The 23,591-nt window shown below is 38.3% G+C and overlaps 1 long non-coding RNA gene across 1 annotated transcript; it reads right to left on the reverse strand.

Annotated features, from left to right (window-relative positions):
- Nucleotides 1-16,065: 16,065 nt before the first annotated feature.
- Nucleotides 16,066-20,433, reverse strand: LOC114269222 (uncharacterized). Its single transcript, XR_003631544.2, has 3 exons — nt 20,151-20,433; nt 19,297-19,377; nt 16,066-16,377 (listed from the first exon to the last, which is right to left on the reverse strand). It is a non-coding gene; the product is annotated as an uncharacterized LOC114269222 (long non-coding RNA).
- Nucleotides 20,434-23,591: the final 3,158 nt, after the last annotated feature.

The raw sequence follows: 23,591 nt of genomic DNA on the forward strand, positions 1-23,591 counted from the left end.
ATATGATAAGTTTGATTAAAATTTGATTCAGATCAAAATAATTAGAATAAATCAATTAAAGTTGATTAAGATTGCTTAAACCTAACCTAGATTAATTAACCTTAAGCTAGATTAATTAACCTAACCTAATCAAACCTATAAATATATGATATAAGCTTAATTAACTTATTCTCATCATTCTTTGAGCTGAAAATTTGTAAAGAGAGTTGAGAGCTCAACTTCTAGAGAAGGAGAGAGAGAGAGAGAGAGAGTGAGTGAGGGAGAATTGTGAAGAATTGAAGAGATTAAGCAAAATTACAATCAATTCAAGCTCTAGGTATAAAATTTAGTTATAATCCTCGTAATTAGTTCATGTAGAAGTTGAATTCATAAAGTTTGTAGGATTATTTGCTTGAATTTAAGAAGGAAATGCTAGAATCATTATGAATTTAATAAGCAAGAGCTAAATTGGGACATGCATGCATATTTCTTCATCTTTAAGCTTGGTTTTGCAAAAATTCATATATGCATGGAGTTTACATATGTTAACTTGAAGGGTTCTTCATGACTTCACACTCATCATCTCATATGATCATGTTTTGAAAAGAAAAGAGTTAAATTCATCACATTCATGACAAAATTGAAGAGTTTTGAGCTTTGTTTTGGAAAATTTGAAAGAGGTTTTGGATTTTGGTTTGATAATTATCAAGTATTCATGTTTTGCTAAGTGTTTCCGATAATTCCTCCAGCCATGCAAGATTTTGGGTTGAAATTGATGTTTTTGAACTTAGAATTCAATTTTGGGAAACCCAGAATTCGTTCACTTCGCTCGAGCGATGAATTTGCCTTTCGAGCGCAATTTGTATGCTCTCAGCATTTTTACAGGCCTTTACAATTGGCTCGACCGACCAAGTGTGCGCTTGAGCAATGCCAACCTTGCATTGCACTTGGCTTGAGCGACCAAGTGATGGCTCAAGCCCACTTTAGCACCATCCATTACTTTTGTAGTCAGGCCACACCGCTCGAGCGACCAAAGGTGCACTTGAGCGAACACTTTGTTTTCCAGCATTTTTGACAAACACTCATATGTGCATATTTGCATCCTCATACTCATTTAAGTATTCTTGGGCATTGTTTAGGCAACCTTGGTCATGAAATAAGCTAGAAACACACTTAAGGGAATTGAATTAAGATATAATACTGGATTCCTTATGTGCACTTCAATGTGTATCTTTATTATGTGTTTTGTGTAGGCGGTCATCCAAGATCTAACACTTGTGCCAGCTCACTGTGAGTAGTATCTTTGTAAAAATATGTTCAAACGTATTTTGAATTACTTCAAGAGCGTTATTTTGAATAAACGATTGAATGTCTTGTTTGAAAAGTAATTGTGGCATCCTTTAGTAAGGCTCTCGCCTGGGGAAAACAATACCATGGCCCTTCGTTATTTGTTTACCGAGATCTCTGAAGTTGACCCATGTGGTTCCTTTGACTTATATGGTCCCTTCGTTTAGACCTACATGGTCCCTTTGTTGACTGTGATAGTCCCTTTGATTTAGGCCTGATTGGCCCCTTTGCTTTGCTCTATTGGATATAGCACGTATGAGATATGATTTATGAACTTTTGTTATGTCGAATACTTGATTATGATTCACTTCGAAACTTATAAGTTATGCTTTGAACTGTGTTAGACTTCAATCATTTAACCTGTTTATACTGATATTACTCACTAGGCTTTAGCTCACCCTTTTTCCCTATATATGGAGGTGAACAAGTGAAATGCCAAGTTTAGAGAAGCCTCGGGAGTCTATCCTTTGTGAATTCGTTTTGGGGAGCTTCTATGATGGGGCGTACTTGGACTCGAGTGGAGCCAAGTTTTGTCAACCCTTCTGTTTTATTTTGTTTTTGTTATTTGGAGACTTGTTTTGGATGGATATTGTGTATAAGAGTTTAAAAATGTTGTGATGAGTATATGTATAAAAGTTGAAGTCTTAACTTTTTATGGAATTTGCATGTATGCACTGCTCAATGGACGTAATTATATTTTTATTATTACTTCCACCAAGCCCCATTACTTATGATTGTTTGATTTGTCTTTGAGACCGGGTAACCTGGGATAACTGGCTAGTCATGGCCTAAACCTCTAGGGGTGGGTTTGGGTCATGACAGATTAGTATCAGAATATGAATTACTATCTCACTCACTTGTCCATTTGATTAATAAGGTGTCTAGAAAAGACTTAAGGATTGCATTCATATGCATTTTAGTACAAGAACAAAATGACTTTTGTAATTGTGTATGTGAATATGTGTGTATACATTGTGTTTATTATAATACAAGCTTCATATAGATAATGGTGACAACAAGAGGTGATGAACTGGAGAAGTCAACCTCCCCAAGGCTTGATGGGATAGAAAAAATGATGCTTGATATGGCTGACAGTTTAAGGCAACAACAACAATGGCAACAACAACAATCGCCACCCCCACCTCTAATGCCCATGCCACCACCGGTGCAAGATCACCAAGAAGATGACCGAACTATCTCACTCACCAAAGAGTTCAAAAAGAAGAAACCACATTTGTTCTATAGGGGAGTGGAACTACTTAAGGCCGAAGCTTGGGTCTTGGGGATCGAGAAATTGTTTGAAGTATACGGAAACACAGAAAGTTCTGTTGGCTGCATTCACTTTAGAGGATGAGGCAAGGAGATGGTGGATGTTAATTTGGATGATAACAAGGAGATTAGATAGGCTCGATTTCTGGAGATTTTCTACGAAAAATACTTTCTACAGTGTATTCGGGGAAAACAAGACAGTGGCAGAATATGAGGCTCAATTTACTGAACTGGCATGATTTGTGCCACATATGGTCGACACGAACTACAAAAAGGCTAGAAAATTTGAGGGAGGCCTTTGTGATTCGATTTTAGAAAGGGCTAATGTGCTAAAATTATCAAAGTATGTTGATGTTTTGGACAGGGCATTTATGTCAGAAGCAAACATGGCCACTCGTAATCAAAATTTTGAATAGAGGGGCAAAAGATAGAATATCAATGTGAACAAAGGGGCAACATCAGTAATGACTAAGAAAGCAAAACTGGGAAATTCTAGCAGCTCAAACCAGAGTGGTAACTTGGTGCCTACTTGTCCAGATTATGGAAAGAATCACCAAGGTGTATGTTATCGGACTACAAAAGCTTGTTTCTAGTGTGAAAAGGTAGGACACATAGCAAGGGAATGCCCACAACCACGACAAGGTGGTAATCGGGGTGCTACAAGTTCGACTAGGTCAATATCGACATTAAGAGCTAATGTAACACGAACTGCAACGAGAGACAACCAAAGACAAGGAAGGGTTTTTGCACTCGTTGCAGGGGACACCCAGAGTATAGACACTGTGGTTTCAGGTAGACTCTTTATTTGTGGACAAAGTGCATATGTATTGATCGATTCAGGGTCTACACATTCTTTTGTTTCTATGCTATTTGTTCATAAACTGAATAGACCTTTGGAAACTTTGAGATATGTGTTATGTATGTCATCACCATCGGGAAGATCCATGTTGTGTTCATCTGTTTACCCTGCATGTGAAATTTTACTTGAGAATGTCATCTTATATGTTGACTTATTGCCTTTGGACATGACTCATTTCGATATTATTTTAGGTATGGACTGGCTATCCAAATACTATGCAACCATTGATTGTCCGTCTAAGCGAGTAATATTACAACCCCCGGGCCCACCATACTTAATCTCAGCAATGAAAGCTTACAAATTGATTAATAAGGGATGCCAAGGGTATTTGTGTAGTGTATTGAGTGTCCAAGCTCCAGATAGTACCTTAGACAATAGTGAGGGATTTTCTTGATGTGTTTCCAGAAGAGTTGCTGTGACAATTAATTGATAAGGAGATTGAGTTTGTGATTAATGTAATATCGGGTACTCAACCAATATCTAAAACTCCATATCCCATGTCAATTGCAGAAATGAAAGAATTGAAAGTGCAGTTTCAGGAATTGCTCGATAAGGGGTTTATTCGGCCAAGTACATCATCGTGGAGCGCACCTATACTGTTTGTGAAAAATACAGATGGAACACTTCGCTTGTGTATTGACTACCAAGAGTTAAACAAGGTAATCATCAAGAATAAATATCCTTTACCTTATATTGATGATTTGTTTGATCAACTATAGGGGCCCCAAGTGTTTTCAAAGATTGACTTGAGATTGGAATACCATCAGTTGGAGGTTAAAGCCGAGGACATTGAGAAAACTGCCTTTCGAACTAAGTATGGACATTATGAATTTCTAGTCATGTCTTTAGGAGTCCCCAATGCACCTGAAGCCTTCATGGATGTCACGGCTCAAACCCGCCCTTATAGGTTTAGCGTCGTAACCAACCAGTAATCCTTTAATTACCAAAGGCCTCGTAATAGAATAACATATAATTAGGGGCTGCGGAAGCAAATATATAAAATATGCATAGTCCATTGAGCTATGAAGACATACATAGGACAAATAATTTTAAACTTTTATAACTTACGAGTGATGTCAAAAGATGCAGTATTTACACAGTACTCCATGGACATACTAATAGAAATCTTATTCAAAACTTAAAGGAAACAAATCTTAATGCATTTACAAAAATAACCACTAAACTTGACTTGATCCGGAACCTCCTCGAGAGGCACAAAGGCTGGCTGACAAAAACTGAGACGCCAGGTCCTCAACTCTGAACCTGGCCATGTGCCTAATCACCTACATACATAAGATAAATAATGAGTGGGAGCCCAATGAATAATAACAAAGTAAAGGGTTAAATGAATGATGTCCTATAATTAAGTCCGTACATAAAATAGATTCATATTTGTGTTCTTGTTTGAGTCTTTGACAGAAATCAGAATTCATGTTTGATCATACATGGTTTATCTGTTAGCGCTAACAAATCATATACAGAGCATCATGGATCATACTTGTCAGTTCCATAGAGGAACCTTCGGTCGGGTACATATAACTTGTCAGTTTCTTAAAGGAACCTCCAGATTGGGAACGGATATCTTGTCAGTTCCATATCGGAATCTCCAACTGGATATAGATAACTTGTCAGTTCCATAAAGAAACCTCCAGTCCGGGTACATATTGTATACTTGAATCACAGCATTAATGTTACAATTATTTGTTAGAGGCGGACAATCATTCATAGTGCAAAAACATAGCATTCATAGAACAAATCTTATTCCACATATAGAAAATAATTTAACTTGAACCTAGTTTTACTAAGTTATTACTCACAGATAACAGATGGCTCCAAGTGAACGGACAGAGTAAACAATTTAGATATCTCGTGGCGCGTGACCTACACAGATACAGAACGAATACGTACTGAATTACACACCCAGAATCATTAAATTAGTTCTTTCTCATCTTGGTGTGTTTCTACTTCTTTATTCTCATTATGGTGTCTTAATCTTGGCCTAGGAATGCCTAGGATGCAATGGGGATGCTAAAATGCACTTGAAAACATTTAACAAAAATTCCTGAAAACAAAGGTCTCGCTCGAGCGTAACTTCCTATGCTCGAGCAGACTTGTAAAATGTGAGTGGTCGCTCGAGCGCAAGATCTGTCGCTCGAGCGGTTTGTAAACTTTTGCAAAAGTGCTGGTTGCTTGTTTTTTTCGTTCGATGCTCGCTCGAGTGTGAGACTCATACCCTCGCTCGAGCATAACTTTTGTCGCTCGAGTGGTCTGCAAAACATAAGAACTTCTGAGAGCATGCATTTCACGCTTGAGCGGAAGTGCATACACTCAGAGTGGTTGCTCGAGCGTGGATTCCTTCGCTCGAGCGTAGGAACATAATTCTAGAATTTCCAGAATTGCTTCCAAGCTTCAAATTCAACACCAAGGCTGCAAATTATGGTTTCTTGGGCCAAAAACTTGAGGAAATTCTTGTAAACTTGGAAAACATGGTGAATTCAAAATCAATTTCATGAAATCAAGATTCAAGAGCATGTGATTTATGCAAAACCAACCAAATTCTTTGAAAACATAACATGACCATGACATGCATGACGTGAATGAGACTTCAAATTTCTAAATCAAGATCAAATAAGATGTTCTACTAAAAAACGTGGTGAATTCTTAAACAACATGCTCAAAATGCAATGTGATATACATGCATGTATGTATACTCCATTTTTCTACTTCATTAAGCTTAATTCTTGTCTCAAATTACTTAATTCTTTTGAATACATGTGTTAAGTATTCTAAGTACACAACTAAAGGCTTGATTTCTTACTGTAGACATCCCCGAACGTCCCAGGAGAAATACCGTTTTGTTCATTGGGCTCACTACAGTTCGGACTCGATGTCACGGTTCTTAATCTGATTTCACAATGTGCGATGTGAGATTGATAAATCACCAAAGAGTCCAAATCTGGCAAATCGTTTTGGAAAACTGATTTTTAAGAAAGAAGTGCCAAACATGGACTGCTTCGCTAGATACAGAGTCGCCACCTAAATATTTTGTTTTTGGGGAATTTAGGAAACCCTGACTCGTGCCTAAGGCCATGTGTCCGTCATCACCAAAGTTGCCTCGGCTCGGGAACTTGGGTACGATTGGGGAAGGTCATTTCATGAGCACCCCCGCTCGCCCGATCAAAGATCGGCCACTACTAAGCATGATATCTTGTTTTTGAAAACACATGTGCTCTTATTCCGGTTATTAACCTAGAATCACTATGTGATGCTCACAGCACACAAGTATAGACTAGATCGCCTAATTTGGAACAAAGCATCGCATATCCATTTGTTTGGAAAATGGTTTGAGTTTTGCTACTCGCAAGTAGGCTAAAACACGTATTTCAATGAATTGATCCAATTCAAGTAATCCAACCTTCATCCACAGGCATTCAGGCAGTTATATCACATAAGCACATAACCTCATGGTAAGCATGCTATCATGGTAGTCACTCACACACATGCAAGGATGCTAAGGCATAAATACTCACCGAGTACTCCAAGCCAAAACAGAAACTAGTTAGTAATCAATGCATGATCCTAGTTCATGTTAAGATGGCTAATGCAACACATGCAAGATGCAATTAAGATAGGCTCGGCTATTCTAAGATAGCACATGAGGTGCGGCAACTCGATATACGTTTTCAAGTTGGAATTGAAATGCTATGCAATTAGTATGATGCGCCGAGCCTGGTGCGTGCAATACGGATGAATGCAAACATGCGAACATATAGATGCTAATTGAAATATGCCCTAAAACTAACCATTATAAGCTGGTAAATAAAAGGGAAAAAGACGTGGGGTTGGAAGACATGCATCACATACACGCACACTTATTACAAAGTTCGCCCTCTCGCGGAGGGTCTGAATAAATAATACAGACCGAATAATTAATCAACTACCCTAGCTAATTAAATATTACAAAACCCTTAATTAATTACAAAACAATCTAAGTATGAAATAAAAGAGGCCGCCGCAGCTCCGCCTCGAAATGATTGGATGATGTGTGCTTGATTCGCCTCGCTCGGAAACCCGTTGCCATGCCAACTGTTGCCTCTGTTTGCACTGTTTCATGCCTCTGAAAGCTGCACAAGTCCGAAAGCTGCTTCTTAACCACTCCCTGAGCACTGTGGGAGGTCACCGGCCAAGAGACAGGACTACCGGCCATGGAAGGATGGTCATCGACCAAATATGGGGCCATCGGCTGGATATTGGTAGTCGGCCGGCACTGAAAGTGGCCGACCGGCCATTTCTTCTTGCAGAACACTGGTTTTGCTACAACAGAGGACATACAGTGCATGGCATGGAATTTGCAAGCCAAATGTATGCACAACCACCCTCCCTATCATGCTATGAACTCAAGGGAGTATGGTTATTGATCCTCGGGCCACCAATCACGCATTTCGATGCATGATGGCCAAAGGTGTCAAAGGTGCATATCAATATGGAATGAATGCAACAAACAAATGAATGCTACACACTCTATCATATTGGGTCAAAAGTGTCGGCGACCGAGGATTGAGGCACGTTTCGTCACTTTAAGTACGAAATGTCCCTTGATCCTCATGTTTGGTTTGACACCCCAAAAAAACAACAATGCAATGTATGCATATGACAAGTATGTAATGCGAAACATGGTAATGCGAAACATGCAATTAATGAAATGCAACATGAACAATGCAACTTAAAATGCAAGCAACATGGTAATGTAATAAGTATGTAATACTACAATGCAACCTAGGTATGTAAGTATATCGAGTGATAGGTATGCAACAATGACACTAACCACAACGATGCGACAACATGCAATGCGGTAAGCTTACAACAATACATGAGTGCACGATCTATGGACTTACACTAAGGATAGATAGGCCTCAACCATGCCAAAACAGTGGCCAAAGTGCCAAGAAATGATGGACAAAACACACTCAAACATGCACATGTAAAGGTCCAACACTTAGGCAAAAAAAGAGTCGACTCTTAGACACATTAAGAAAAGACAAATACAGAAATATGACAATATGATAAGCTCTAAAAATGTGCAAAGGATGATGCCAAATCAACCATGCCATGCAAGTAAGGCACGCAATAAAGCCCAAAACTTGAGACTAACAAAGGGGTTCAAACCATGGCCATGCCAACCAAGCCCCAAAGAGCCAAGATGACTTAAAATAGTCTTAGGGCAGACCAAAATAAGGCTAGAGCATGCATGGAACAAGGCCAAAAGATGCTAAGGAATGGGCACAAAATAGGGGGGGCATTCAAGGCCACAAAGAGAGCATTCTACTACAACTACCTCAACCAAACATGGCATGGGTTATGCAATGAAAAATAGAGCTATAGCATGTCAAGATAAGCCCGGATACCCACTTAGATGGCATCTAAATGACCTAAGTCTAGAGGTATGCACAATGGCCCAAACATGGAGCATGAGACAACAACTCTTCAAAGCATTGAGAGAATGGCAAATGCAAGCACATAAGTATACAACATGGACTGAAATAGCATGATAAGTGATTCCAAACCATTGAAATAGCCCAAGTAAAGTATGCTCATGACTCACACACCCAAAGCTAACAAGCTAAAGTGCATGGTGGCTATACAAAACATGGAAAACATGACCAAATCAACACTAAACAGAGCTTAAACATGTCACAACATGGATAAAAGTTTCATGAAGTCAAGCCAAAACATACAAGCATGATGGTCTAAATGCATGATACATGTTTAGGCAAATGAGAGGATTGCAAAACAAGTGTATGATGCATGCAATAAGCCAAAGAACCAACATGAAACAGAGGTATAACATGATAGACTAATACCAAATACCTAGTGAAATGAAGCTAAAACACATTAAGCCAACATGCTACCTTTACAAGTCAACAACGCAAACAAATGGGACATAAGGGGAGAGGGGTGTCCCTCCCCTATACAAGACCTCAAAACCAATTCTCTACCACTGAAAATCCTCTGGATTTCAGTGGTGAGAAGGCCAAAACAAAAGGGTTACAAAGCCTTAAGAGGAAGGCACAAAAAGAGGCCAAACAAGGCCTAAGAGGAGGTAAACGACCCCCAACCCAAAAGTGACCTTAATGAAACATCTCAAGCATGAAAATACAGAACTTTTATCAGTTATACACTAAGCTTAAAACAATATGCAAGATAGGTTAAAAGCTTAAGGCAAAATGAGAAATAAAAGAGGTAGTTCTCACCCTTGAAGAACACTTCAAGAATACCAACTCCACCACCTCCTTCTGATCAAAACCAACTCAAAAAATTTGAAATTAACCCCTGAACACCTCAGTAACCAAAGTATAGTGTAACACTAGGTGTCTTAGTGCAAAAACAAGAACAAAAACACACTTTTGAACACTATTACACACACAACTAGGGAGAGGGGGAGATATAGCGAGAGAGGTATAACTAACTTCTATATTAGATGAATCCAACCTCTGGAAAAGGAGGGGAGGCCCTCCTTTTATAGAAAAACCACTTTACAAAGCTTCCAAAGGAAGCTAAATAAGGCTCAAATCCCTCCATACACGTGTATGGAGGGCAGAGTCTGTGCTCACCAGCTGGCATAGCTGGCATGCACAATGCCTGAAAAAGGCAAAGAAAAGGTCTCGGCCAGAAAAATGTGATCAACTAACCAAATAAATGGCCGACCGACCGACTAAAGTGCCGATCAGCCAACACACTTAGCTGATGGAAAGAAAAAGGGGCCTCAGGCCCTGGCCGGTGGGTTGACAAAATGGTCAACAAGCCACCCTCTTCCTTTAGAAGCAAAACACAAGTGTTTGGTCCATGACCAAGCACAAAACAGATAAGTCGGGAGATCTTAAGGCAAGGCGCGTAGCCGGGACCTCCAAGAACTCAAAAACAAACACGAGCATGGATGATCATCGAGTGTTCAAACGATGACGTCCAAGTCTTGAGGACGGTCAAAAATGGGGTGTCTACACTTACCTTAGGTTCTCAATTCCCTGAATCCAATGAGCTCTTGCTTAACTTCTTCAAATCTCTTTAATTCTCTAGCAAGTTTAAATTCTTTTGTTTGAAGGCTTCTCTCTAGTCTCTTTCTCTCTTTCTACACATTTGTGTGTGTTTGTGAGATCAAGGATGTAAATAAGATGAAGGAAAAGAATGAGTGGAGGTATAAAAGGTGTTTTATGTAGGCTTAGATCAAAACTTCATTAATTAGGCGCAATTGAGCATTAATTATTCTAATTTAATCATTCCGAATCGAATTTCAATTAAACCTACCATAAAATTCTAAAAATTTCAATTAACACATAAATCAAGTCAATTTCTGAATCGGATGCCGATAAGGCCTTCAATTCGCAAATCGAAACGAAAACATGAACAGATCTTTCTACGTTAAACATATATAAACACACACAAAGCAACATGTGATGCAAAATTTCACTTTAATTTCTTATTAGGTATAATTAAGCATGGATTAACATTAATCATAGGTCGGGGTTGTTACAATGGATTTGATGAATCACATCTTTAAACCATTTTTAGATAAATTTGTAGTTATATTCATCGATGACATTCTGATCTATTCAAAGAGTAAAGAAGAACATGGACAACATCTAGGAGTAATTCTTCAAACACTTAGGAGAAACGATTATATCAAAAATTTAAGAAATGTGAGTTTTGGTTGAATGAAGTTACATTTTTGGGACATGTCATTAACAAAAATAGTATATCTGTAGATCCATAGAAAATTGAAGCAATTGTTAATTGGTTTATTCTGACTAATGTAATAGAAGTCTGAAGTTTCTTGGGTTTGACAGGCTACTATCAGAGATTGTCAAAGACTTTTCCAAGATTTTCGTACCATTGACTCAATTAACCTGAAAGGGAGAACCATTCAAATGGATGGACCAAAGGGAATCGACATTCCAGGAATTGAAAACAAGACTAACCACAACCCCAGTCCTTACTTTACCATCAAGTATTGTAGGATTTGTAATTTTTAGTGATGCATCTCACAAAGGTTTAGGTTGTGTCTTAATGCAAAATGACAAAGTGATCGCTTACGCGTTTTGACAACTAAAACCACATGAGAAGAATTACCCAACACATGATTTAGAACTTGTTGCCATGGTATTTGCATTGAAAATATGGCGTTGTTACCTTTATGGAGTGAAATGTGAAGTATATACAGACCACAGAAGCTTGAAGTATTTCTTTACACAAAGAGAATTGAGCATGCGTTAAAGAAGGTGGCTCGAATTGATCAAAGATTATGATTTGCAGATTAAATATCATTCGGGTAAGGCTAACACTGTAGCTGATGTGCTTAGTAGAAAGAATACAGGGTGTTAGGTTTTATTCTTGGCAACCTCGTTTGACAAAATTCCTTTCAGTTGTATTTATTTTTGCACTTTTATTTCAGTGAGGCTATGAGTGTTTAGATGCGAATCCAACCCGAATTGTGCCTTTCAGAGAAGTTTGTGATGCTAATGCTTTCAAGATTGCCACTTCGCTGATTATGACGGGGATCGAGTTGCCCGGTCAGCTCGCGGGGGTCCAGGGGGCAGCGTCCCTTGGCGGGTCCGGGGCAGCGGCACGGCGGGGTCGAGGGGCAGCGCCCCCGAAGCAAAATGCAAAAATGCATTCCAAGTTGCCTGTCCGCTCAAGCGGACATTACCCCGCTCGAGCGGAGAATGCTGGGTTTCAGAAGTTTGTCAGGTCTGTAAAAATATTGGAAGGTGTGATTTCGCGCTCGAGCGGGTTCTCTAGCGCTCGAGCGGACCTCTGTTATATCATGCGCATATTTTGCTGATGCTGCTCGAGCGGGCTGTTGGGCGCTCGAGCGGAGATCGCGGGACAGATTCTATAAATTCACGTGTTGCGTCAGATTTTAGGACTACTACTCCAGATCTTCTTTTTGGGTTCTAGGGTTTATATCTGGGGATACTTTGTGAGTTTTCTTTGATGTTTTGATTGAGTATTCAACTCATGTTTTAAAGAGTATACATCAAAGGTTTTGTTTGTTCTACAAAAGAGAGAGTTGTTCTTCGGTGGATTCTGAAAAATTCGAGCCTGAAGCTTTGGTGGATTCCGGGGTGGCTCATCGTACAAACAATTCCGAGGTGAAGACGGGTTGGAAGAGGCACATAGAGGTTGGTTCAATTAGGTGTGGATTCGCTAGGTAATTGAGAGTATACCTGTGTAATTCTTTTAAATCTTCTTAGTGGATTGTTTTGTGGCTGTTGCCCGTGATTTTTTAATCACAGTTGGAGGTGTCCAATTGTGGTTTTTTCTACGTTAAAATCATTATGTTGGTTTGTCTTGATTGTTTAATTGGGATTGTTATATACTGCTTAAAATTGTTACATAATCACAAATCAATATCTAGGGGGGATTTCTAGATTTTTCACAGGGGATTTGGCATACTTGCTTATAGACTGAAGAGAACTTTTGCAAGATCTAGACAGACTTGAAATAGAAGTTATGTTTCATGGGCACGATAGTGTATTGGCCGCAATGTCTGGATAACCGGCAATCATCGAAGAAATCAAACAAAAACAAAGAGAAGATCAATTTTTCAAGAAAGTATGTGATGAATTTGAGAGTAAGCCTAGGTCGGGGTTCACCATTAGAGGTCAAGTGGTGAAGTTTTAGGGAAGACTTTGTGTCCCTAATGATGTAGAATTGAAAAGAAGAATTTTTGAAGAAGCCCACAAATCAATGTTTGCCATGCATCTTGGGAATATCAAGATGTACCAAGATTTGAAGCAAGTGGTAAGTCTAACCTTTAGCTCCTGAAATGACTTCTCACAGATCTCACTCCACACAAACTTAACTCTCTTCCTCGTAAGCCTAGTCAATGGTGATGCTAATCTAAAGAAATCCTTTACAAACTAACGATAATACCCGGCCAACCCCAAGAAACTACAAATCTCAAAGGCATTTTTAGGTTGTTCCCAATCTTACACTGCCTCTATCTTAGAAAAGTCTACTGTCACTCCTCCCCCAGATACCACATAGCCTAGGAACTTCACCTCCTTCAACTAGAACTTGCACTTCCTGAACTTAGCACATAGTTTGTGGGCTCGAAGCAACTCAAGTACAACTCGCAGGTGTTCCTCCTTGGAGGATGAGTAAATCAAAATGTCAAACTCACGAAAGATCCGATTCATCAAATCCATAAATATGGCCGGTGCGTTGGTTAAGCCAAAAAGCAATACTAGGAACTCATAATGGCCATACCGCATACGAAATACTGTTTTCTGGGCATCCTCTTCCCTTACCCTTAACTGATGATAGCCCGATCTCAAGTCTATCTTAGAGTAAAAGCAAGACCCCTTCAACTGATCAAACAAATCATCTATATGAGGCATTAGGTACTTATTCTTAACAGTTACTCGGTTTAACTTCCGGTAATCAATACAAAGTCGTAATGCACCATCTTTCTTCTTGGTAAAGAGAGCCGGTGCTCTCCAAGGCGAAGTACTAGGGCAGATAAAACCCTTATCTAGCAATTCATGGAGTTAAACCTTCAACTCACTTAATTCAGAAGGTGCAAATCTATACCGTGCCATAGAAATCGGTGTTGTGCCAGCCACTAGATCAATAGAGAACTCAATTTCACGGTGAGGTGGTAAACCAGTGAGATCCTCAGGAAAGACATCTGGGGTATTCACAAACCACCTTCTGTAACTCAACTCAGACTACATCACTCTTGACACCCAAGAATGTAGCAAGAATGAGACTAAACTCGCCCTGACCACGTAGATCACACACACACTATAAGGCTCTATCGACTCTGTCCCCCATGAAATAAAAACAATAACTGCTCGAGGTGCATACGGTAACTCTTTGACGGTAACAATCTATGATAGCCTGATACGATGACAACCAGTCCATACCCAATGTAGCATCAAAACTCAACATGTCAATCAATGCAAAAGAAAAAAGAAGTCGACAACCGACAACCTCTATATCACAACCCCGACACCCCTGGTCCAAAACAATTTCACCACCCACAAGAGACTCTACCCTGAGTGAAGATGCTAAGTAAGCCATTTCTAACCCCAATGATGATGTAAATGCAAAAGAGATAACATAATGAGATGTATCCATATCAATCAATATATTGGCAATAGAATTGCATAATAAGAAGTACCTTTCAAACTGAAGGCGCTGACACTAAATCTGGCGTGATAACAGCATACGCACGTCCCGTAGGTCTTTACTCCACATGCTCACCCCTTGGGGCATAAGTCTAATGCACTAACTAAGCCGAAGAGGCTTCTTGATTGGTCCTCAAGGCCTGTGTTGACTGTGCAGGCTGGTGGCTCTATGTTTGTCTCGAACCAGACACACAAGGTGTGCCACCCAGCTGAGGGCAAAACCTCTTCATATGCCCTGATTGCCCACACTAATAACAGGTAAGCGATTGTCCTCTCCTCTAACTCTAGCTCTGAGAGTGAGTCGTAGACGATGCAAATTGTTACCCTCCTCCTCTTTGCGGGCAAGCTGGGGACTTGTGACCCAACTGGCCATGCTTAAAACAAGAAAAGCCTCATTGATTACCTCTCCCTGAACCTGAACTCGGCACAAGAAAGGTGGATCTAGACTGTGCGCTATTGTGGAGTGGAACCCCTCTGCCACTTATTGTCCTGATTCTCTCCCTGAACTTCCTGGCTCCTCTTGGAGCTCTTCATCTGTTTTTCCTCTGCCTGAACTACGGTCTCAAGATGAGCCCAGCCTCTACAAGGCGTCCATAGTCCCCACTCATCGACCTAACTACCTTGGAAAGAAGCCCAGTCCTCAATCTCTTCTTGAACTCAATACAACAGCATTCTTTTGTTGCCACGAGTTTCGGTGCAAATCTAGAAAGGCTTATGAAAGCTGCCTCAAACATGGCTACTGGGAAACTAAGCTGCCACAACAACAAAAAAGGCCTTTGGTGCCAGACTGATTTTGTCTCCACACATCAAATTTTCGTCACCAAAGTGATCTGTGACAAAAACAATTTGTCACCACGTTTGTCGTCTATTTGTCATTGCAGAAAATACCTGGTGACGAAAAATTGTTTTGTCGCATATTCTTTATTTTTGACTATGAAATATTTCATCTCTAAATATTGAATTTTTCGTCCTCTATAACATTTATTTCGTCACTATAATTAAATAATATTTTATTTTTAATTGTTTTGGCGACAAAATATTTCGTCACAAAATATTAAGATAGAGGTTGTAGTGACGAAATTTATCCTCACCAATGATAAAGATTAAGGTGACAAAAAAATTCGTCACTAAAATGAGCACAAAACAAAATTCTTCAATGACGAACAATGTTGTCGCTAAATAATTCAAGTTAGTGACGAAATATTCAGCAAATGTGACGAAATTATTTGTTGGAACTATATCATTAGTGACAAAATTATTTGTCAAGAAAAGTTGTTTGAAAACTAATAGCGATAATTTTTTTTTAATTTCGTCGCTAATAATTGTTAACATTTTTAAAAATGGGGGTAATCTTTTAAATTTTCAATTTTTTTCACTAAAAATTGCTTACACATTTTAATAACATGTTTAATAAAATATCTATTATAGATCAATACAAAAACTTGTTTATTTTCATAAACACCGTAGTCGAAATATGTCTCATAATATCCACAAAAATACAATATCAACTGCGGATTACGAAACATGTCTCCTAATATCCATAGAAAACATGTCTCCTAATATCTATAAAAATATAATATTAAGTGCAAATTACCAAACATGTCTCCTAATATATACAAAAATATAAATTTTACAACGCACCCAAAATACATATAAGGTAATATTAACAAAAACACAAAATGAGCAAGTTCCTGCTTTCTAGATTACCAAACACGTCAATCTCTAATCTCCAATCTGCAACCAAAATAAAAAAGAAAAAGAAAAAGAGGAAGACAATTACTATCTTATCAATAAAATATACAATTTAAAATTTTTCAACAAGTGCATTTTTTGACTTAATTTTCAAACCAGAAGTCCCGTGCTAGTTTCATAAGTTTCCACAACTTACATTGGTCCCTCCCGAGGTATTCGGGGTGTTTCCTGGGCCTTTTCGTGGCTATTTCACGAGTTTGGCCCCTAATGACCTATTTTCAAGCCTAAGTGTTGAAAAAGTGCATTTTTTGACTTAGTTTTCAAACTGGGAGTCCCGTGCTAGTTCTTAAGTTTTCACAACTTACATTGGTCTCTCCTCAAATGTTTGGGGTGTTCCTCGAGCCTTCTCATGGTTGTTTCACAATTTTAGCCCCTGATGGCCTATTCTCAAGCCTAAGTATTGGAAAAGTACATTTTTCCACTTAGTTTTCAAACAAGGAGTCACATGCTAGTTCCATATGTTTCCACAACTTACATTGGTCCCTTCCAAGATGTTTGGGGTGTTCCTAGGGCCTCCTTGTGGCTGTTTCATGATTTTGGAGCCCGATGACATATTTTCAATTCTAAGTGTTGAAAAATTGCATTTTTCTACTTAGTTTGCAAACTGGGAGTCCCATGCTAGTTCTGTAAGTTTTCGTAACTTACATTAGTCCCTCCCGAAGTGTTTGAGGTGTTCCCCGAGCCTTCTCGTGGCTTTTTTATTATTTTGCCCTCCTTAGATGGCCTATTTTCAAGCCTAAGTGTTAAAAACGTGTATTTTTCTACTTAGTTTTTAAATCGGGAGTCCTATTCTAGTTCTGTAAGTTTCCACAACTTACATTGGTCCCTCTCGAGGTGTTCGGGATGTTCCTCGGGCCTTCTTGTGGCTATTTCACGATTTTGGCCCCCCAATGGCCTATTTTCAAGCCTAAGTGTTGGGAAAAATGCATTTTTCTACTTAATTTTCAAGTCGGGAGTCCCGTGCTAGTTTTGTAAGTTTTCAAAACTTACACAGGTCCCTCCTGAGGTGTTTGGGGTGTTCCCCGGCCTTCTTGTGGCTGTTTCACGATTTTGGCCCCCGATAGCTTATTTTCAAACCTAAGTGTTAAAAAAGTGCATTTTTCTACTTAGTTTTCAAGCCGGGAATCCCGTGCTAATTCCGTAAATGTATATTTTAAAATTAATTTTTATATAATTCATCAATGACATCTTGTGATGCAGATAATTAAATAACTAATGAGAGCATGGAACAATGCAGAAGCCAAAGCAATTCCAGTATCCTAGGTTTTTCGAGTTAAGATCCAAGTGGGAAAGTTAGTCCCATTTAAGATAACCTCAAATTAGGCTCAAGAAAGCCTTTTACACACATTTGTGCCTTGGTTTCTTTCTTCTAAGATGAATTTTCACTTTAAATTTGGGATTTTTATGTCTTGTTTCTTTCTCTTCTTTCATTTTATCTTTGTTATGGGAAATAAAGACATCAAATGCTATCGAATTGAGATGGCCACTATCGATTTTGTATGAGTGCAAGACTTTAACATAAATGATTGTCCAAAAAATGGGCCAAATGGTGACTTGAGCCTATTTCATGGACAATGACTTAGAAAAATTGAACAGAAACCATCATTTAAAAGTGTGGCAATATTTTAAAGATCTATATTATCCTTAACATCAAACAATGCCTACATAGATAGCTTTCTAGATATGAACCAAGAACTTAGAACACTTGATTTACTATTCATATATCATATTCATGCTATTTTTTCTCCCCTAGGTGAGATAGTATCTATAATAAAACATATAAAAACTAGAGAGTAATATGTGTCATATTATTGCGTATCCCACACCTGCTGGTAGTTGTAATACGTGTCATGTTTGGATATGTTGATTCTCTTTACTACATCAAGATTATAATCAAACCACCAACCTCAAATACCCCTACTAAGGATGATCCTATTTCTAGGTACTGCACTCTATGACCATCATCCATGATCCCTATTCATGTTGGAAAAAGATGGTTAATCCTGAGGTATGGAGTGTTTTGTGTTTCATTGAGTTTGCACAATCTGAATGCAAAGATTTCTCCTCTTCAAGTAAAATCTATTGAGGCTCATTATTAGCATGTCACATCCTCTTCAAGTAAAAGATGAACATAACTGGGACATCAAAAACTTCCTAAGGCTTTTTTGATGGAGTATGTCACATCCGCTTCAAGTTATCAATTGTAAAGATTTTTCCATGCATTACTATCTATTCAAAAAATATAACCTTAGACGGAAACACAAGTAGCAGACTTTAAGAAAGAAAGAACACATAATTGTTTTTAATACAACAAGGGAGAAGGACAAACTTAATTATTAAAATAGATCAAGAATAATACATTACATTATTTTGTTTTTACCTGGTTTGTCAGGGTGGTTAATTTGTATCCAACACTTTATTTTTATTTTATTTTTTTAAAAAAAAGAAGAAGAAGAGTATTGTGGATAATAATTTAAGATGCAATACGAGCAATAGTCATTCACATTGTGTCATTGTACCTAGGAGAGCTTGATTATCTATGTCCAATTTGCCCACCAATAATAAATGTACCAAAACAATTATTGGTGTTGTTCATTAAGGGCATGAACAATAGGATATAAAGTGATTGCTCAAATGTTTGAATATGCATTCCCATGCTTGCCAACTGAAATTTCATCATTCCACCAAGCAATGTCTTCTTAACAAAATGACTTAAACGAAATACAATAGAAAGTGATTCTTTATACTTTGTGGAATGCTTGATTAATACCATTTTTATATGCTATTCCACTACTTAATGACTACAAAACTGTGTATTAAAGTTCATTATTTTCATGGAATTTGGTTATAGCTACTTTAAAGTCATCATGAGGGTAGCATAAAGGCTAATGCAACACTTACCTGCATTATTATGCATGTTCCTGAGATCTTATCAGAGCAGCGACACTTTCTTCAGCCAGGGTAGCATAAAGGCAAATCAAGCTTTGCACACAAACAGGGTACATAAATAGTTTCTTGGGAACAAATCGGAGCAGCAAACAATGAAGAAATATTTCATAAAAAAATAAAAAATAAAAACCAGATATTAAAGATTCATCTAGAACAATAACTAAAATATAACCAACAAAGACCTTATAACATATTCTTTCAATTCTATTCCCAATCAATGAAAAGGGTTTTCTGGAACCCAACTAGGTCTTCATACACTCATACACACACTCAAGGAGGTGTCTATGTCAAGGCAATGGAACATAAGCAACAACAAGAACAAAACAATGGACAACTAGGTTAAGACAAATTGAAAGGAATTCTGTTATGCATCCTCCTACCCATTAGTGGAAGAATTTCAATTAAGGTCAAACCATCATAAGGTATATTACAAGGGAGAATTTTTAATTCAAAATAAAAACAAATTATCAAAGAGAGAAATGGAGAAAGAGAGGAAAAAGAAATGTTAGAACAATCAATAACTACATAATTTGAACTTAACAAAAAGCCCCAAATTCCATCATCTAGACAAATAAAATGTTCATTTGAATGCATCATCTTATAAATAGAGCCCTAATGAAAACACACAGCAAAAACCCCAAACAAAATATAAAACAATTTAAGAAATCCAGAACACAAGATGAAACTCATGAATCGCAAGGGTTAAGCAAACTTGAAATGTAGAATAAAGCCTTGAATTAAGGTGATCTGGGTTTGGGTTTTGTGTGCTATTTTCTTCAATTATCATACAAGATAGGAACACTTACAAGCTCGCTGCCGTTGTTAGCCGCCGCCTTTGCCTGTCCTACACTGCTGAGAAAGAGAGAGAGAGAGAGAGAGAGAGAGATAAGCAACTGAGACGCCGCTGCTAGACGCCACTGCACGCTGCCGCCGCCTTTGTTGTCCTACTCCACTGAGAGAGAGAAAGAGAGAGATCAGCGCGTCTGATGAGAAATAAAGAGATGCGCAACAAGAGAGATAGAGAGAAAAAGAAGAAGAAAAACAAAAATGGGGGGAATATTGGGGATAATTTGTTGGTCCTTTTTCTTCATATACATATATATATATATATATATATATATATATTTATAAAGACGTGGCAAACGGACGGGTTTGGATGAGTCAAAATAAGTTTTGTATTAAAAATTTGTTTCAGTATTTGAGGGCCATTTTTAATCAGTATTTTTTTTATTTTATTAAAATTTTTCAATATTTTAATCAATTAAAAATACCTTTTTTAAAAATATATCTAAAAAGTAAAATATTTGTGAATAAATATTAAAAAATCAATAAATATAAAAAAAACTATACAAAAATATACTGAGTTTTTATATCTTTTTAGAATTTTTTGTGTATGGTGAATTTTTTAATAATTTTTTTCGTAAATATAATACTTTTAAAGTTTATTTGGAGTGTGTATCTAAAAAGTAAAAAAAAATAAATAATGATTAAAATATTAAATCAGTTCACTAAAAATTCAAAAAATACGAATTAAAAATTAGAAAAATAGTTTTCAAAAATTGAAACAAACAGAATTAATCCGAACCCGCCTATTTAATAAATGGGTTTAAATGGATTGGGTGGAGGTGGAGTGTTAGTACTAGCAATGGAGAAGAGGTGGTGGAGGTGGAGTAATAGTGGTGGCGGTGAAGTAAGGCGGTGGTGGTGGAAGAGAAATGGTGACAGCGGCTGTGATAGTGGTGGTGGTTGTGGTGGTGGAAGTAGTGTACAGGTGATGGTGGTAGTGGTGGTGGTGTAGTGGCAACGGTGGTGGTGTGAAGATGGTGGATGGGAGGTAATGGTAGTGGTAGTGAAGTGGCGGCGATGACAGTAATAGTGGTGGTGATGGTGGAAAAGAGTGAGTGGCGGCAGTGTTAGAGTGGTCATAGCGGTAGTGGAGAACAGGTGACGGTGGTAGTGGAGTGATAGCTGTAGTGGAGTAGTGGCAACAGTGGTTGTGGAGTTGTGGCAGTTGTGGCGATGGAAGTAGAGAAGAGTTGGTGGTGGAGTGGTGGCAGTAGTAGTGGCGGTGGCAATGGATCTATGGTCGCAAAGCTGCTAGTGGTAGTGGAGGAATGTTGGCAATGGTGGTAGAAAAATTCATTTAAACAGATTTAAACAGGTACACATGTCTAACTCAAAGAGGGCTTTACAAGATAGGAATTGATTTGGGCGAGCTGGATAAGTTCTTCTATTTGGTGTAGGCCGGCTAAAACCTCCATATCTTCCGGTGCCTCCTCGGTTGGCCATTCTGAAATTGAACAAAGAGTAAATACAAGTCTGGATAAGGCATCAGCTAAAGTATTATCAGAACCATTAATGTGTTCTAATGTGACTTCAATGCCTAAGCCTGTGATATAATCAGTGAAGGCTATCCATCTTGACCTGGACGGCTTATGTTCAGCAGTTTTGTTAAAGAAGCTGATTATGGCCTGACAATCAGTTCTTAACGTAAGATGAGCTTTATCAAGATAATATATCTTGAAAGCTTCCAGAGAATTTATGCATGCATAGATCTCAGCATCTATGGTGGATTTAATTGGATTGAACTTTCCACTTGCATAAGCACAAATCTTCTCAGTGGAATGAGGATCTTTTAATGCTTTCTTCCATTTGCAAATTCCTCCCCATCCTTCCATGCATCCGTCTGTCTCAAGGATAATGACACATCCTTCAGGTGGTATTGACAGATTTGGTAACCTTTGGATACGGGCTTTGATCTCCCTAATCAGATTCCAATCTTGAGAGTTGAGCCTTCGTTCACCATTTGGGCTAACCTTTGAATAAAGTGGGCTTAGCATACGGCCCAAATCCTTGATATAACTACGTGCGTGGTTCAACAAGCCCAACCAAGAACGTAGTCCCTTAGTTTCTTTAAGAGTCTCATCTGGAAAATTGGCCACCTTAGTTATGACATGGGGTTGTAACTTAATTTCTCCATGACCAATTGTTGAGCCCAAGAAATCTATTTGTACTGCAGCTATCTTCATTTTTGTAGGGCTAAGGATTAACCCATTCTTCTGGCAAATTGCGATCATGGATTGAATATGCTTTTCATGGGTTTGCTCATCTGGTGAGAATACCAGAATATCATCAATATAAACCGCGATGAACTCATCTGTTCCTTTAAAGCATATATCCATTTTTCTTTGAAAAACTGCAGGGGCATTCTTTAATCCAAATGGCATCACAAGCCATTCATAGAGTCCTAAGGGAGTCCAGAATGCTGTCCATTCAATAGAGTCTGGATGCATTGCAACTTGATGAAATCCACTCTTTAGATCGAACTTTGAGTAAATACGACTATGGCCAATTTTTGCCATAATAGTATTTATGCCAGGTAGACTGTACTAATCCTTGTGTGTATTGTCGTTGAGCCGTTTGTAGTTACAAACCATTCGCTCCTTTCCTCGTCTTTCTTCCTTCGTGACAGGTTCAATATATGTGCCTGAATTGACAATAAAAGTAGTCGTTCGATGTCTGCTTTTGCTGGGCCTTATCACCTTAAGTTCCAGAAGTTGATCAATGTGCTTCTTGAAACTTTCTTTCATGGCAGGGGTAACATGCTTCATTGGTTTATCATCAATTATAAAATCAGAATTCTTCAAGTGTAACTTGCAAGTAATTTGATTTAAAGACCAATGCCGCATAGGATCTTCTCCAATTATCCCGCAGCTTTGCAGATGCTTCATTAACTTTGGATATTTTTCTTCAAAAGTAGGACCAGAAGGATTACGTACCACTGAATGAAATATCCATTCTGCTGAAGGGTCGTAATAATGATCCACTAAGAAATCTTCATCTGCTTCTGCTTCTAGTAGATTAACGGATTGTCGAGTCTGGATTGTGATCACATTTTTATAGAATGTGACATTATCACCTTCTATCCTTACTCCGCCATACATTGCTCTGATGAAATTGCATCCGATAATCATTTGAATTCTTCCTCCAAGGTGAAATGGGAAACTGTATGTATAAGGGATTTGAAACCAATTATCCAGTACAAGACTGAACTTGAGGAACTCAGGTTAATAATGCAACTGGAAAAAAGTTACAACCCCATGTCATAACTAAGGTGGCCAATTTTCCAGATGAGACTCTTAAAGAAACTAAGGGACTACGTTCTTGGTTGGGCTTGTTGAACTACGCACGTAGTTATATCAAGGATTTGGGCCGTATACTAAACAAAGAGGGCTTCTCACTTATAG

Source organism: Camellia sinensis, chromosome 10 (assembly GCF_055761805.1).
Source record: "Camellia sinensis isolate YWXY chromosome 10, ASM5576180v1, whole genome shotgun sequence".
In the NCBI taxonomy this organism is placed as follows: domain Eukaryota; kingdom Viridiplantae; phylum Streptophyta; class Magnoliopsida; order Ericales; family Theaceae; genus Camellia; species Camellia sinensis.